This window comes from Crocodylus porosus, unplaced genomic scaffold (assembly GCF_001723895.1).
Source record: "Crocodylus porosus isolate Cpor-Errol unplaced genomic scaffold, CroPor_comp1, whole genome shotgun sequence".
NCBI classification, from domain to species: Eukaryota; Metazoa; Chordata; order Crocodylia; family Crocodylidae; genus Crocodylus; species Crocodylus porosus.
The window spans coordinates 114,797,596-114,814,819 of record NW_017728943.1 but is presented as its reverse complement, the minus strand read 5'-3'; positions in this window follow the sequence as shown (position 1 = coordinate 114,814,819).

Here is a 17,224-nt window from a genome sequence, read left to right as displayed (position 1 = left end):
AACAAGTTGCATCATTCAAATACCTGCAATCAGCTGTCACTTCTGACAATAATTGCAAGAAAGGTATTCGGATACATATATGTTAGCTCTAGCTTTGGCACTAAATGCATTTAGCCGAACAATCAAGCAAACAATCTGAGGAGCTAGATATTTTATTATTCTGACATTAAAAAAAGATGACTGTGGAACACATTAATCATTACCTGTACTACCGTATACATACAAAATACAGGCACTGAAGAAAGCTGAAGAGCCACTACAAAAGTGCCCAGATGAATATCATAGCAAGAGCTATGTTTGTTCAGTCATCCTATAACTAACACTACAGGGTAGCACAATGCAGCTGACTGTCATAATGCAAGAGCGACAACATCTACATCACATCACAAACACAACAATATATCTCAGCTTTCTACACTTAGTTTTATATGAGACTTATCATATGACTTTTCATCAACAATTTCTGATAGCCTAAGGATGTAATCAATAAGAAACAAGGGTAAGAGAATGCTCTAACCACTAAGGGTTTGCTTATACAGGAAGGCTATTTAGAAATATACTTGGGTGTGAATTTAAAATTCAGTACCTACCTCACACTAGCATCCCATGCTAATACACTAGTACATCACTAGGAGTTCCTCTGGGTGGTTTTGCTTTGTCCATTTTGGAAACTGCACTACAGGATATGAGCCCACATGGGGAACTAATGCAGGAAAGCTCTACTGCAAGAGCTATTCACTGCAATTTCATCACGTTGATTGGTCCTCAAACATGCTTTTAAAATATTTCTCACAGTATTTGAATGGCAGTGTGTGTCAGGCATGACAGTAAGAAAGAACAGGAAGAGCTTCTTATAGACCTCACTTAAGACTCGCCAAAAACAAGCTGAGATTGTTTATGGAAGCAATAGTATCTCCGCCACTCAGAGAACTGGTGATATCAAGCAGGTTCTTTCACTTCTATGTCCATAATATGACTTTGGCCTTGGCTACAAGTTGGTGATTATTCAGAAGCTATTATAACATAAACTGAAGTAGACCAAATAAACTGGAGGTCCCCTGTCTGGTTTAGTTTCTAATAGAGCAGTATCCACAACATGAACATCGAAGCACAGCTAAGTACTGTTGTCATGTCCTCCGGGCTGGGAGTGGTTGACATAGAAACTGAATCATGTTCCTTCCTAGGGAACACTCCCTAGGGGTATGACATATGAGTGAGGTGGTGCAGGGAAGGTGGTATTTCTACTAACCATACTGCATCTGTTGTGTGAACATAGAGCTGCCATTCCAGCTCCACTCACCAGATCTAAATTACTATTTACCTACCTAGCTGTATAGTCAAGATCTTAGAAAGCCAGCCAGATGACTCTGAAACTATCACAAAACAGGAGAACGGAGTACTATGGAAAGGAACCAAAGAGTGGTGGACAACGAGTGGCTGCGGGCAAATTGCATAGAGAGGTGCAGTCCCAGCTGACTCTCTGCACAGAGAAAGCCCTGAGCAATATTTTTTTTCCTGGTTTTGACCTGTCCCCAAAATGAAATGATGCTTTGAACTGCACTGTGTTTTGATTTTTATAGGATCCAAATCCTAAGCCAAAAATCAAAATTATGAAGTGCAAACCCCCATGAACAAAACCAATCGCTAGCTTCCCCGAATCCCTGCAAACCCAAACCACTGAGTTCTGCACTGCTCTGCCAGTAATAGTAACAAGTAATGTCGCGCTCAGACTGTAATTTTTCATATCCAGTATGCTGTTGTCATATGATTTACTGTGCTCACACTGAGAGCCATTGCCCAGGCCCTCTCCCTGCACTCCTCCTGATTTACTTAAATCTTTTTACTTTTATCAACCACAGGGAATGGGGACACTTACATGTAACAACTGACAATTTGAACAGAAAATACAGGGAAAAGCTGTGTAAAGCAAGTGGCTGAGATTATAGCTGTTGACTTCTAATATTATTTGACAGATGAGACTGCTGCAATTATCCCCTGTTCATGGGTTCCATTACTGGAACAAGAAGCGCACAAAATAAGGGCAATTTCCCAAACAATATATAGGGCCACTTAACTTTGTCAAGAGCCATTTCTGCAACTGAAGTCCTCCCTGGTTAAAGATACAAGGATAATGTGCTGGCAACTTCACACAAGCATTTAGTGCGTACCACATTAACTGCCTTTTTAGCTGTTCTTTTCCTGCTCTGTTTGAGTCAAATAGGATATTATTTTTAAAGATATTTGTTTAAAGAATAAAATTGTATTTACTGCTGTTCCCCTCCCAGGAGCCTTACTTTGAAAAGTCTCCATTTCAGAAAGTTTACAGTGTATGAGCTCACACTGCATTTGTCTCTGCAGAGTCCTGCACCACAGTCAGCGCCTGAGATGCTCCCCACTGCTGCCTCCGTGCGTCAGGGAGAAATAGCCTGTGCTTCTACACATCAGGCTCCCTGCATAGCGTCATTCCTCCGCGCTTAATCACATCACAAGCTTCCTCCCGACCAGATGACTCCACAGATTGCTGCCCCACATAAGCTCCTCCAAGCTCTATACACTCTTCCTTGCTCCCCATTCCATTATCACAGCCCCTCAGCCCCAAACCTGTTTCACAGCCTATCCCGCCTGCTGTCTTCCCTGAATCCTTACCTGGGGTACATGCAGTGCACAGCTGGTGAATTAAGACAACAGGCCGACAGCATTGGAAAAACGGAAGCAGCTGACAGATCTGAGCAGTTCCTCTGGCTAATCTTTGGGTAGCTCAAAATAATAATTTTGAATAAAGCAAAGAGCTTGTAATGTCATTAATTTTCAAAGTTCAAAAGTGGGTAACACCTGTAATAATATCAAAATGTATGTGCGTGTAAGTAAACAAGAGAATATTTCAAAAAGGGAGCAATTTTAAATGTTTCCTCTAGTAAAAGTTAGTAAATTACTGTATTGAATTACCATGCAGAAAATTCAATTGTCATCAGACGACTTACTGAGCCAAATTTGGGCACTAAATGTAATCTTCTGAGTGTGAAGCAGAGGAACATTAGTCTTAATTTTAAGTTCAGATCTCAACACAACCTTAGCTATGGAGTCACAACTGACATCTCTATAATATATTTTTAAGATTGCCCCATAGTTTTACCTTGTGCAGCTATTTATAGATCAAAAGGGATTTCTTTCTTCAGAAAAAAAAAGCAAAAGGAAAGCAATACATTTTCAGATCTAGAAGATGAAAAAAGAGAGAGTGACTAAGCAGCTGACTGGATTATTGAGTAAGTGATAGTTATTAATTCATGTCTCCCTCTGAATCTGCACTGAGCCAAAGGTAGACTGATTTTTTTTCTTTTTTTCTTTTTTTTGCAGGAACATCAGATTTTCCACCCTGCATCAACCAATCACATCCGTTCCAACACTCCCTCTCTAAAAGTGGCTAGTGTCTAATGTTTCAGAAATTCAAGAAATCCCATAGTAAACCATTATGGAACAACTTGTCCACAGGGATAAATTCCTTCTAATCTGTGTCAGTCAGTGTTTGTCATATTGAAGTATGAAGGTGGACATAGAGTTGCATAAATCTAAACATTTTTTTATCCTAATATTTTTGTGAAAGTTTTCATAATTTATAAAAATATCTAACTTCTCTGATTATTACTAGAACTTGGTTTCAATAATAATTTATTGCAGAGATTTGAATTGTGTATAGAGGTGTTTCCTTTTATAAAAGGGGGGAGGTTGGATGGGAAGGGTTAGATTGATGTTTTCAAGCCAAGATGCATTGTGTTGCAATAACTCAGTCCAAAGCTAATAACCCAGTTCAGGCTGTGAGGGGAGGAAAGTCGGGCTGTTGGGGAAAAAGGCCCCTGTGCTGTACAGACCCCAGCTCTGGGGGGCCATGGCCAGGGAAGGGGGGTCTGTTCCCCATGTACCCCTACCCCTGCTCCCCACAACTGAGAGGCCAGGTCTGGCATGGTGGCAGAGCTGGGATGATCACCTAGCGAAGCTCTAGGGAAAAGTAGGGGGCAAAAGCCCCTATTGCATAGCACCGCCCCCCTCTCCCCACTGTGCAGATACAGCTAGGAAGGCCAGGCAAGAGGGCTCTGTTCCCCCCTCCTCTGACCCCAGCCCCCATGGCTGAGATGCCAGATCCAGCTCCAAGGTGGGGGGCTGGGATGATCTGCCAGCCAGGCTGTGGGAAAGAAAACCAAGCTGTGGGGAAACAGCCCCTGTTGCCAGGCCCTCCCCCCGCTGCGTGAATCCCAGCTGCAGGAAGCCAGTGTGGAGGGCTCCAGTCCCCACCTTGCCAGCCCTGTGCCCCATGTCAGCTGGGCTCTGAAATAAGGGCTTTACTGCCTCTGCTCTGTGACAGCTCGGGGCAGGGCCTGCTGGGCTCAGCTGGAGCAGACAGTGGGGCAGAGGCTAGTCAACCGAATCTATGAGGGGCAAAGCATCATGGGATGCTGCTGGACTGAGGCAACTTGAGTCAGGAGAGGATCTGGGACAGAAGTTCTAGAGACCAGTTTAACCTAAATCAGATAAATTTGATACTGTATCCATCCAGGTCTATCTTAAACCAGTTTGGGCCATTTTGAAACTAGTCTGTGTACACTGAAGTTCTGTTCTATTACAGGTCTAAACTAGTTTCCAATCACTTATACCAGTTTATGTGTAATGTCTGTCCCTATCCCTATAGGTCATCTAGTCCAACCCCCTGCCAGAGGCAGGATCATCCTTAACTACACCATCCCAGGCAAATCCTTGTTCAACCTATTATTAAAACTACACCAGCAACCCTGCCACACAACCACAAAGAATAGCACTGTAATCCGCCATGGGTAAAGCAGGGAGACCATAGTGGCCAATGTCTTGCTGCTATGTTCTTAAAATATGCTTGAGACATCCAAGGAAGAGGCCCAGGGCCCCACTACAAAGGAAGGCAAAAACCTATGGTCATGCTAATATGGTCATACTATTGCCTATGGTCATACTAATTTGACTATAAGGTAAAATTCCTTCCTGACCCCAAATGTGGCAGTTAGGCTGACTCTGAGCAGAAGGGCGAGACACTTTAGCCAGGAACCTCCAGATTTTAGTTGGAAACCAGCCAGAGCACCTTTTCAGTCCCATGTGGCAACCAGGAAATCCCAGAAGCATGGAAAATACCCATAGGCATAGCTACTCCTAGATTATCCCTAACCAATGCTTATCCTAGCTCTTTTTGAACACCTCCAGTGACGGACAGTTCACAGCTTCCCTAGTAGGCAGTCTATTCCACTGCCTCATTGTTCTAACAGTGAAGAAGTTTTTCCTGATATCCAGCACTGGACATGGCCTGGCCAAAAAGTAGCTACCTGGCTTTTTTCCGTGTTCAAAATGTGTGGAGTGAGAACAAGTGGTTAGGGGGATGTTTATACAGCAGTGCTCCTACACACGTGTGATAGCCTAGATGTACTCTTCTGTAGAAAAAAGAATAGAAGCTGTCTTTTCTAAATCCTATTCTCCCAAAGCCAATCCCTATATTACCCTGCCTCATTCTCCTATTGTCAAAATATTAATAATTTCCCTAAGCTGGTATTTAGATATACTGCATATAGCCAGAATTCAAAGCTTTATACACACACACACAATTTGCAAGGCTTCAGTCTTTTATATCACTGCTTTCACTGCCCTCCTACTCCTTTGCAACAGCTAGTTAGTTCTTTCCTAGAATCTGACCTTTGGCTGGAAGGTAGGCAGATGGTAGTCCTTAGACAAGACCAGTTCTCCTCCTTGACCAGGTGTCACTCAAAAGCCTTAAAGATTTGTATTCTTGAAACCCCAGGTCCCTTCTGAATCTGGGTCAATGTTAGCACAATGCACTGCAGTGATGCCAGGCCAGCCAGGAAGTATTTCCACTCCTTAGGAATACAGAGAGATGGTTAGGTCCAGCCAGTTTAATTATAACATTTGGGTTTTGATTTTTGTTCAGCCCCTGAGGTCTTAGTCTTTTTAATAAGAGTCCCCACACAAAAGGCAACTCCATACTAGAGAGGCTCAGACTTGGCCTCCGCACTTCACACAGGAATTGATTAGATGTCGTCTTTTTTCTTTTTTCTTTTTTTTTTTTTTTTACAAATTCGAAAAGAAAAGGGACATGATTTAAAACTAAAATAGAACCAAGCACATTGTACAAAGGATTATTTCAAGTAATTCTCCTTGAAACTGCAACAAAAGAAGGTTTCCTGGGGATTAAATGGACTGTCAGGTAATCAGAAAAGTTGTTTTAGGTTTTCCTCCAGAAGAAAAGCAGCATTTTGGATGGATTTTTTTTTCTGGTGTTTTGTGACACTTTACAGCTTATTCCCTCATGTCACACCAGTTTATTTCATTATTCATAAACACAATGAATGCCAGAGTGATCTGAGAAGCTATGGGGCCCTTGCAGGATCAACCAATAAGCCATTTTCTTCCCCTCCCAATGCAAATAACATGCACCCTCACCCCTGTATTTTTTTAACATAGCTCATACTGGCATTTATTTACTTTAAGGGGCTGCTTAATAGGTCTCTTTCCTAAACTCTTCCCATGGAGTTAACCATACTATACAGGTAACTAACACCACCTATCAGAAGAGTACAAACAACTTGAATTTTTTTCCTGCCCTTTGTAAAAGAACAAAGATCACCAGGGACCCCCGATCCACAGAAACTGTTAACACATCTTTCCATGAGTGAATCCACTACAACCTTAAACTACATCACACTCTGAACAGAACCAAAGGAACCTGTTTGCTGCCCTTGTACCTGAAAACTTGGTATTTCCCTTTCTGCCTAAGCAAGTTGACCAAGATACTAGCAAGAAAACCCAAATAAACCATAATTGCTCTTATTGCCTATGAGCTGCTAGTACTCAGTACTCAGACCAGCATATGTTGAAAGATAACATTTGTTGCCCTGGTTGCTGAGTGCCTCCTGTCCCAAAACTAGGTAAATCCTCTGTGCCTGCTGGACCTCTCTCTGTGGCATCTACTACTCTTGATCACTTCAAACTCCCATCCAACCTCTTGCAGTAAACAGAAATACCTTGAATTGGTTCTGCTTCTTCCTTTCAAAGCCCACCTCAAGCATCCTTGGCCATGGAGTCCACAAAGCTCAAATCATCTCCTCCCATGTGTGGAGAGATGTGTCAATAAGCAGAAAACTTCCTGCTATCCATGTATTTTACATCAAATATACACACATGCACCCTCTCTAAGGGTTTTACAATGCCTAGCTGTAACAATCAGCTAAAGTTGAAAGTAGGCAAGATTGGGAAGACTTGGGTAGGAAAAAGAAGGATGCTCACGAAAAGCCTCCTTTGTTACCATCTCCCACTTACAAGGGCATCTGTCCCCAGACTGTTAGGTTGGCCTACATAGTGGAGTCCTTTTGGACTACTCACTGCTACTGGATGCCCAAATAGCAAAAGACGCCCACTTCCATCTGTGACTAGGCATCCAATTCAATGCTGTCAAAAAAGGATATGGGAAACTGGAGTTCAGAAAATCACTTTCCCTCATGCAAAGAGTTTGATTTGTATTTCATATTTACAGTGTAGATGCTCATGAAAAGAAAGAGCTGACAGCACTAGTTAGAGCTGGCCACAACATAGCCAGATGCTGTGCAAGCATCACCCATGGAGCATTGTCAGTGCATCTCAAGAAGCACCTCCTGACAGGGCTCCATCGCTGCAAAGCTGCCAATGATGACGAATAGTAACACAGTTTGGTAATGCAGGCAAATACACAGGAAATTGAATGTTGGTCTCTATAAAAAAAATGGCTTCCACTTACCATGGGCCAATGTGACATGGCTCTTGACATCAGACATCTTGCTGACCCAGCCAGACAGGACAATTGTGACTATTATGTGCACCTTGATTTTTATCTATAAGAAAGAGAAAGAAACATTTGACACCGCTAATGGCCCTGGAAAATGACTTTTTTTTTTAAATCTAAGAGAAGAGGTTTCTTTACCATGAACTGCTTCCTCCTGAAAGAATTTTTATTCCAATTATTCAGACACCTGCTGGTGTCCCAGCAGCCCCCCATGACAGCAGCTAACCCTCCAGGGCTGAACAGCAGAAGGAAACAAACCAAAGAACAATGTTGTACAGGAGAAACAATACACACACCAAAAAGCCGGAGAGCACAGCAGCAAATGTGTTATTAGTCTGACATCACAAGGGTCTGCTTGTTTGTTTGCTTTCTCCTTTTATGTCCTGATGTTCTCTCTGGTGGGCCACATGTTGACTTTTTCTTGATTAAGTTGAGACTTTTATTATGCTGTATCCCCAGTAGAATTAAGGAAGGGAAAGGGAGAAAAAAAACAACTGCATATGGCAAGGACAGTTTTATAGATACTGAAATCCTGGCACTGAAATGACAGACAGAACAAATAAAGCTCCTTTGTATCAGCTTAAAGACACTGAGTATACAGATCCATCTCTGTGCTCAAGCTTTAGGAAAAAGAGAAGGTAGAATCAGTCATAGAAAGATAAATATTTAAAATTATTGACAGAAAGCTTGAAAAAGTTTGACTCTAAGTTCCTGGTGGCAAGGGACAGTGTTTATACAGGATCTTGTAAAATGAAGCCCTGATTCTGGGAACTACTGCAGCATCTAGGGACTGCAATAAATAATATCATGAACAGTAGAACTTTGTTGGAAATAAAGAGCAGCTACTTAGCAAATCTATTGCAGATTTTCCCTGAGTCAAATGCATGCTGGGATAGACTTTGTGGGCCAAATAATTGGGCCAGCACATTTGAACTGTATGCAACTTGATGCTCTTGCTGCTGGTCTGGTCCCCAAACCAGTGGTTGAGCAGCCCATAGGTGGCATTCAATAGCTCTGAGCTACCCAGGATTCCCCTATACAGACCCTTCAAGTGGACCTGTAAGACCAGTTTGAATTTGTTTTGCCAGAGCAGTACTAAACAGCTGAGTGGGGGCTGCCAGAGATCTGTCTCCAAGAGTTCAATCATTCTATGTGGATTCTCATATTATGCAATCATCAGTAAAGCTCATAACTATGTGTCTCACTACCAAGTCTCAGGGCTTTGATTTAAGGAGCTCCCAATAATCTGGGGCACCACAATTAACATACTTAATAGAGCAACTAATAGCAGGGAAAAAACCTTTATAATATAATATATGAGGATTTTATGGTGTGAAGGAAAAGAAACAAGTTACGAACAACAGAAATAAGGGTACAGTGAAAACTGACTAGTTTTTCCTTTCACCCTGAACTTTGTGAGATCTAGAGATCACAAGACAAAAATAACAATGGGTAAATTTAGAATGATTAGCCTAAATTTTCAAAAGCTCTTAGTGATTGTTGAATGGCTATCTCCTGAGCCTGAAAATAAAAGGCAGCTGATTAGCACTTTCTGGGCATGTCTACACAAGACATTTACTGCACAGCAGACTAATTAGCTGTCTCAGTATCTACACATGCACCCCTATTAGGCTGAAGTAAACTAATTTAGTTTGCAGGATAGTACTTGTAAATGCAAGCTGAGCCCTGGGCTCCCTCTCAGCCTGGAATGCTCCGACCTGGCTCGACATGCTGCCCTCCTGGGCACATGTTCAAATGGCAATGAGGTTATTGTTCTGCATTAACTGCATGTGTATATGCACCCTCTGTAAATCAAGCCCCATCGTAAGTATTCTCAAGTTGAGCACACCAAACCAGAGGTTACTTTTGAAAATGCAGACAATTTATCAGCCTGGGTTTATCCAACCCATGAAACTTCCAATGGCAGAAGATCATGGTTACAATACTGTGCTGGATTGTTCAAAGGATGAGACAACAACTTGGTGCCCAATAAGAATATCTGAATAATTCAAAATAAGAAATCAATAATCAAATAGATTTAGCTTTGTGTAGGGAACTGAAAAGGAAGAAGGGGAGACTGCACCTTTGTTACAGACAAGTAATTCCTTTATCAGGAGTCTACATACATCTTCTCTGTCAAGGTGGCATCTGCCTTGGAACCTGACTGGTTTCAGGTGGTTCAAGAGAGAAGCCAAAAATAATTTTATGAATGACTGAGCAATAATAATAATATATTAGGTCTTGTAATGTTGAGATATAATAATACAATGTTATAATAATTGACAGCCAAAAAATAAATTAAAATAATTTGAAGATCTTGCACTAACTTTTTATTAAAAGTATTAATGACAGAAAAAGGCTCATCAGCAGGTGCTAGATTTCCTAAAGGACCCATTTCCAATTCATTTTAATTTATAAAAATATGATTTACTTAAAAAAATTTGGGAAAAGAATTCATTATTTAAAGAGTAAATGATGGAAGTTTGAGAAGGAGACCCTGGCTTTTGTTTGTTTCATTATATGCAACAAATAGGCTGAATTCCTACTCTAAGTGTGAAACTCAACCTAGCTCCAACAATGAAGCCATGACTAATGCTTCCACCCCAATTTTTTTCTTTTGTATTAATGTGTATTAATTCCATGGCTCCTAAGCGATAGAATTAATCATTCTTGATTTTGCCCATGCTGCGCCCCCTAAATACAACTGGCTGGTACAGAGTGAACCAGCCAGCCCCTAGGTCAGGTGGGCAAAATGTGGCCTGCCAAGCCATTCAATCCGGCTCATGGGGTCCCTAAAATATTTAGAAAATTAATATTTATCTGCCCTTGGCTGCCTGTTAAGTAGTCCTTGATGGCTTGCCAAAACTCAGTAAGTGGCCCTCTGCCCAAAATAATTGCCTGCCCCTGGTCAGTTGGTCCATCAGCAATGCCAGACTGGACCACTCGCTCATCTCAGTAACATCTCAGGTTTTTATTGCACTGCTTCTTAGACATGGAACACCCTCCCTGACCCAACTGAAAAGGCCTTTACTCCCTCTTTAGGACCCACATTACAAATTCCTCAGGGTGGGAAATATATCTTGTTTTGACTTTGAATACTGCCTAGCCCAAGGGGGCTCATTAGTGCGTTTTCCAGAGGCCCACCTTAGAGCTCTGTCACGCCCAAAGTGACCCAAAGGGCCCTCAGGCCAGACAAACAATGTTCTCTCAATATCCTCCAAGTCTACCTGCACAAAAACAGCTATTAGATATGCAGTGTTCAGTATCAGTTGCACCAAACCTGAAACTCCAAAGCTGGCACAAGAAACAAGGGAAAAGTTCCCACTTTCATATAGAAAATCATAGCATTTAGAGTCAAAAGGCTAAAGGGAGGGAACAGATAAAAGTAAAGAACCATCAATACTGTTGTAACATACACACAGCACCTTAATTCCCCCCCACACACACACCTCTGGAGGTGTCCCCCAAACAAAACTTTAGTCCCTAGTGTGCTCAAACACTGCCTGCAGCTGCCCCAAGTCTGAGTCGAACTCCTTCAGACCACAGTCCTGGCTGACCGGACCAGTGAGATCTCCAGCTCCACTGTGCACACCTCTGGGTAGGGCTGACCATGTTCATCCTGCTCATTTACTCCAGCCTCAAGCTTTCTCTTCCTTTCTCCCTGGCCCTCCAGCCCTTAGGAGTTTCTGGGAATTGTAGTCCGAATTAGCAGTCAGTACAGCTCTGCAGACTGCCCCCTGGTTCCACCTGCTGTTACAGACATTATATTCACATTACACAGCATTAGAAAGTTTTTCCTTAAAAGTTAACACAAAGAATAAAAATAATCACTGATGCAGTTCTGTGTGACTTTCAATACAGCTAGACCAGCTGAAAATGTCTAATTTGGAAATGCTAGAATAGAAAAAAATTTAGCAAGGTGAAAATAAATATACATGGCGGTTTTAAACATAATTTGTTTATGAAAGGCACTGAACTTGATTAGATGTGGTTACTACAGTTCATGTGTCCCCTGCTCAGTAACTCAGTTCACCAAAAATTATGTTCATTCATGCATCAGCATTTTGAGTTAAGATACCTCTTATTCTTGAGATTGTTGATTAGGCTCCTTTCAGACTCAGTATCTCCCGTATACATGAATAACATGAAGCTCAGGGCACTGCTGAATCCCTGTCACAAACAACCCAAGAATAAAAGAGCAGCTTTTCAGTTTATTTTTTTCTGCATCTTGTTAAAAACCATATCAGGAATTTTGAAGAAACCTAATGCATAAATACATATTTTGTCTGATTCAGTTACATATCCAATTCAAATGACACCGTATTAAAAAACCAAAGGACTGCTGGTCTTCAACTACACGTTAAATATCAGCAATTTATTTCCTTACCTTTATATTTTTAATGGGTCCAACTGACGGTAATATAATACTGTCACTATATGATCCTACCAGATTCCTCAAAAGGGAACCAAAAAAAGACTGACCCAGCTAACAAAAAACTGCTTGTTCCTCCTGTGTTCTCAGTGCCACCTCTTTCAAGCAGTGGGCTGACAGTGGATGAGTACTAGAAATCTCACCATTTTCCCAGACTGTCAGAAGCTTGCATACCTGAACTATTTAATTAGATACGGCATTAATTCACTGTTCAACTGTAGTTTTGTGGTTTTACTTGCAGTATTCATCTAGTGTGTTTTGCATCACTTTTTTGTTTGTGATATATACCAGAGTGATTCCAAAATAAAACCACTTTGTGTACAATGAACATTTACTACAGGGGTTACCAACATACGGCCCATGGATCAGATTATAGAGCCACAGGATCTGGCCTGTGACCTGGAGGATTTTGCCTATGTCTGTGCCTGAGACCAAACCAGAGCCAGGTAGGCAGCAAGGAGCTGTGCTGTGCTGGGCAGCGTCCAGGTGCACTCACACCACTGCCACTTCTCTTTCGCATGCTGCTTTGATGCAGGCCAGATAGTTTCTGTAGCGCATCAGTGGCGGGGGACCTCACCTGTGCCCATGACAGTGCCCACACAAGGGCAAGGCAACTAGAGGCTATGCCCATACCACCACTGATTCCCCCAACCCCTACTGCCTGGCTGTGGCAGAGATACAGCTTCCCAGCCCATGAAGAGTTGTGCCAGGGCCAGACATCTGCAAACTGTGTCCGTGTTGCTTCCACTTCTGCACCTCCCCACCCACCTTGCTGCAACGTAGGTGCAGCTTCCACCTATGCAGAGTCAGGGGGTAAAGAGAGAGAGAGGGAAGAAGCAGCAGCAGTGTAGACACAGTTTGCAGATACCTAGTCCCAACACAGCTTCCCATTGGCTGGAAAATGCACCTGCACTACAGTTCAGGAGCAAGGGACTGGGGGAAGCATCAGCAGTATGGGTACAGTACCCAGCTGTCTGGTCCCAGTGTGGGCAAAGAGAAGACATCCTGCTGATGATGAGCTGCAGAAGCCACATGATCCATGTTGAACCAGAGCTGGGTTGTTTTGGCCCATGGCTTGTTAAAGGTTGTCAGGCCCTGATTTACTAGACCACATCTTTTCTCTGTGTCATCCTAAACAATGGGTGCATTCAACAATACAGCTATCAGTGTTTCCCACTGTGTAGTCTCAAACTGTCACAGACATATATTGTAGATAGCCATTTGGTTGTTGGTTTCTGAAAAAAGTTATCTGTCAAAAGTGGCACAGGAGTCATTTCCAAAGCACCGGGCAAGACATCTACAATTTCATTCTCTCTCTCTCTCTTTTTTGGCTTTACCAAATCTTGGAAATGACATTTTTAGTAAATTTCAGACTGGCACAGGGTATTGAATTGGTAATACTGGAGTCTGCCTTTTATGTACTTTTTGAGTTAAGATACCTCTTATTCCTGAGATTGTTCATTAGGCTCCTTGTAGACTTAGTCTCTCACATATACATGAATAACATGAAATTATGACTTAGATGGTAGCACTGCCACCTAAGTTCCCCAACAGTAAACCCAGGATATGGATAAACCACCTCTCTAGATAACAATGCACTTCAGGCGTCATGCCTATTCAGCGAATGGACTCGGAGTGACAACAGAGCATCAGTTATAATCGTAATTTTAGGAACGTGAATTTCTACATCCTCTGAAGCCCAATTAAACCACTTTTCTTTAGCTGGAAACAAAATTCAGTAACTGGCAACCCAAGCTGCATTTGAATCACTGCTTGAGGGGCAATTCTGAAGGCTATTAACAATCCCCTTTATCACAATCTGTTGTGAATCAAAAATGGTGTTCCAAAGACAGGATTTCTGATGTTGAGTTAAACCTCTGGGTTTATTCTTGGTATTTTCAAAAGAAAATATACAACCTGTTTTTTGCAAAGTTTCAGAAGTTAGAGAACAAAGTCAGTAACAAATTATGTGTAGACTTAAAATGTTCTCAGCTATAAATAGGGGAATTAGTTCCTCAGCTCGTGTTGAACAGTATAACTCTAATGGGACAATGGAACTACACAATTCCACATCAGCCAAGAACCTGGCACGCAATGGTAAAAAATTCTCTTCTTGTTTTACCTGCTAAGATAAACATTTAGGTACCTGTTTTCCTCTTGCAATAGCTGATGACATCCCAGACACCTCAGTATATGCAGGAAATGCAGCTCTTTAGGGGCAAGCAATGTCTTCAACTCTAGCAAGATACATAAACTTAGCTCTTTGCAAAGTTTATCTTTAAGGAAACAATTAGGTATCAACCCACATAATTAAAAAAAATCTGATCTCCCTTTCTCTTGGCTAGGATATTATATGTTTCTTTTCCTTCTGGTTGGGCCTCTTTCTTTCAGGTGCAACTTCTTTTTCTTAAGGCAATGAACTGAAAAAAAAACATCTGGAATTAACTGTGGTTTTGCCAAACAAAATGAGCATGTCTGCAGAGGGCAGTTTCTCATGAGGAAAACATAAATGGATGACTAACAGGGCAGATGAAATCGGGCAAAAATAATTCATTTGGCCTTTACTTACACACGATATCATGATTTGTACATCTCTTGTCACTGGAATACCTAAGCATTGTTGTACAAGATGGTGAGATTTGTCCTGGGAGGGCAGTGAATTCTCCATCCAGTCCTTGGTTTTAGCCAGCCATTTATGTTTTGAGGTACATACATGTTTGTACACTATCAGTAACTCTCTAAGAGTATCATCCATGTTTTGGTTCTTCCCCTGCTGCATACCTTCCAGTCCCTACATTTCACCACTTACCATTTTGGAAAAGGAAATGGATCTCTCTGGGGCCCATGAACCTCTCTTTGGAGTCTTCGATAAAGTCCAAGAGGTTCGGATCTAGGTAGGCATTCACCCTATCCATGAAACACATTTCCACATTACAGCCAGTTCAGGTTTCTAATTATCACTTTCAAGACTTTGCTTACACCTTTACTATTTCTCTGCTAGTTTTCATCGTGGTGTGCCATCCCATATGCCACTCTCCAGGCCACCTTATTATTCAAGTCCCTCCTAAAATCTCACTTCATATGTGCTGCCTACATTGGAAGACAATTAGCGTACTTGCACATTGTCAAAACACTTTTAGTGGAACCATCAAAATAGACACATACCTTAAATGAGCACCCTTCTATCTTGTTATCTTTGAATCTCCTCACTCTTGCTTTTCACTTTTTGATTATCTTTGCTTGTATTCAGCCAAAATTTAGACAGTGTATATTCTGTTTCTTCCTATTTTTGTAGTAGTCCTTGAACATTTCGGGTGCTCAGAAATACTAACTGCTAATAGTGATAGCAGCATACAATATTTAATTTCCTGGGATAGTGTATTAATCACCCTCTAAGGTGCCTTACCTTACCAGGAGTGGAATTTCTTCTCTCCTTCTAAAATTAATGGGAGCTCAGCACCTGAAAAGTCAAGCCTATTGACATTATTGATGAACCTCACTTGGTGCTCATTCCAAGAAGATAAAATGATTACAGCAGGCAGGGAAGGGGAAATAAAACCAGGCTTTGTACTTACACTAAAAGCTTGGCATTCAGATAACATCCTTTGATTACCTCAGCAGTCAAGTGGGTATATCACAACTCTAGCTGCTACATTCTTTTTATTGTTGATTCTTCAGACATTTCTTGAAAGTAATCAAAATATGGCACTCTTCTTTTTTTGTACAGTAACATGAGGAAGGTGGCTGTATTTCTATAAATCTGTACAATATTCAACTGACAATCCAGACGGTGGCCTGAACCACCATTTCATTGTTAGCTAGTAGGACCAAATTTAATGGGGAATCTGAGCAAGTGCCAGAGAAAATAGTCAGTTCTGAAACGTTATCGTTATAGGTAAAATGGTGCCCAACCCCTGCAATGGCCTTCTGCAGAGGACATCAACATCAACCTTTGTGTGAACACCCCTCATCAGCCTACACAAAACATCATTTTAACAGGTGTCTTGTTTACTGGAAATCTTGAAACCAAAATGTACAAAAAAATATTGATCATTTTCCACCTTACTTTTTTAACTGAAGATGGAAAATACATAATACTTTAAGTCTAATTTGCATGAACAAAGGAAAGCACATGGTTTAAATTTAATAGCTTTTCATATCACATTTTTTATTATTAATGTTGTTCCTTTTAATTCTCAATATGTTATTGCATTCAAGGAACAATGGGGGAGGCCCTCCTGTCGCTAATTCCAAACATGCCTATTCCCAATGATTGCAAAGTCTGTAACCGACTGGATAAAGTGTCTTCTTCACTTTTCAAAAGTAGTGAATACAAATCCAATTAAGGGTAGTTTTTTATTGCATATTATATTGTTCTGAGGGTTTCTGTACAAGCAGGGAACCCTGGATTACATTCCTCTCCAGGGGTTCCCAAATGTTTATACAAATCACAGTAGGCAGCATTACAAGACTTCAAACTTTTGCCATGTGCACTTTGTCTAAACCCAAATTTGTTGGTCAGAAATCTGTCAACTGCCAAACGATAAAGAGAGAAATAAAAGGAAAGAATTTTATTTGTGTTCCTTTTTAGATGTAATTCTACCCGCCGTTCTCCAAGTCTTTTCCCACCAATTTAAATACAGATTAATTCTTACAATTTTTCTAAAGTGCAAAGAAGTGCCAGCTGACTCAAAACATTTAACAGTGAGGGGGGAAAAAAACAAGTTAGAAAAAGAAAAAACTCATGCTTGGAAAATAGTGTCATTAAAGTGTAACCTTAGTGTGTGTACAGAAGTTGCTTTTTGCACAATCTAAAGCATTTTATTGACCTGACTTAACTGAAGTACACAGCTTTACAGCACTTTCAGAATGGGTACAGCTCTTTCCTAGACTCATAGATTGTAAGGCCAGAAGGGACCTCAGAAGATCATCGGGTCCAGCCCCCTGCA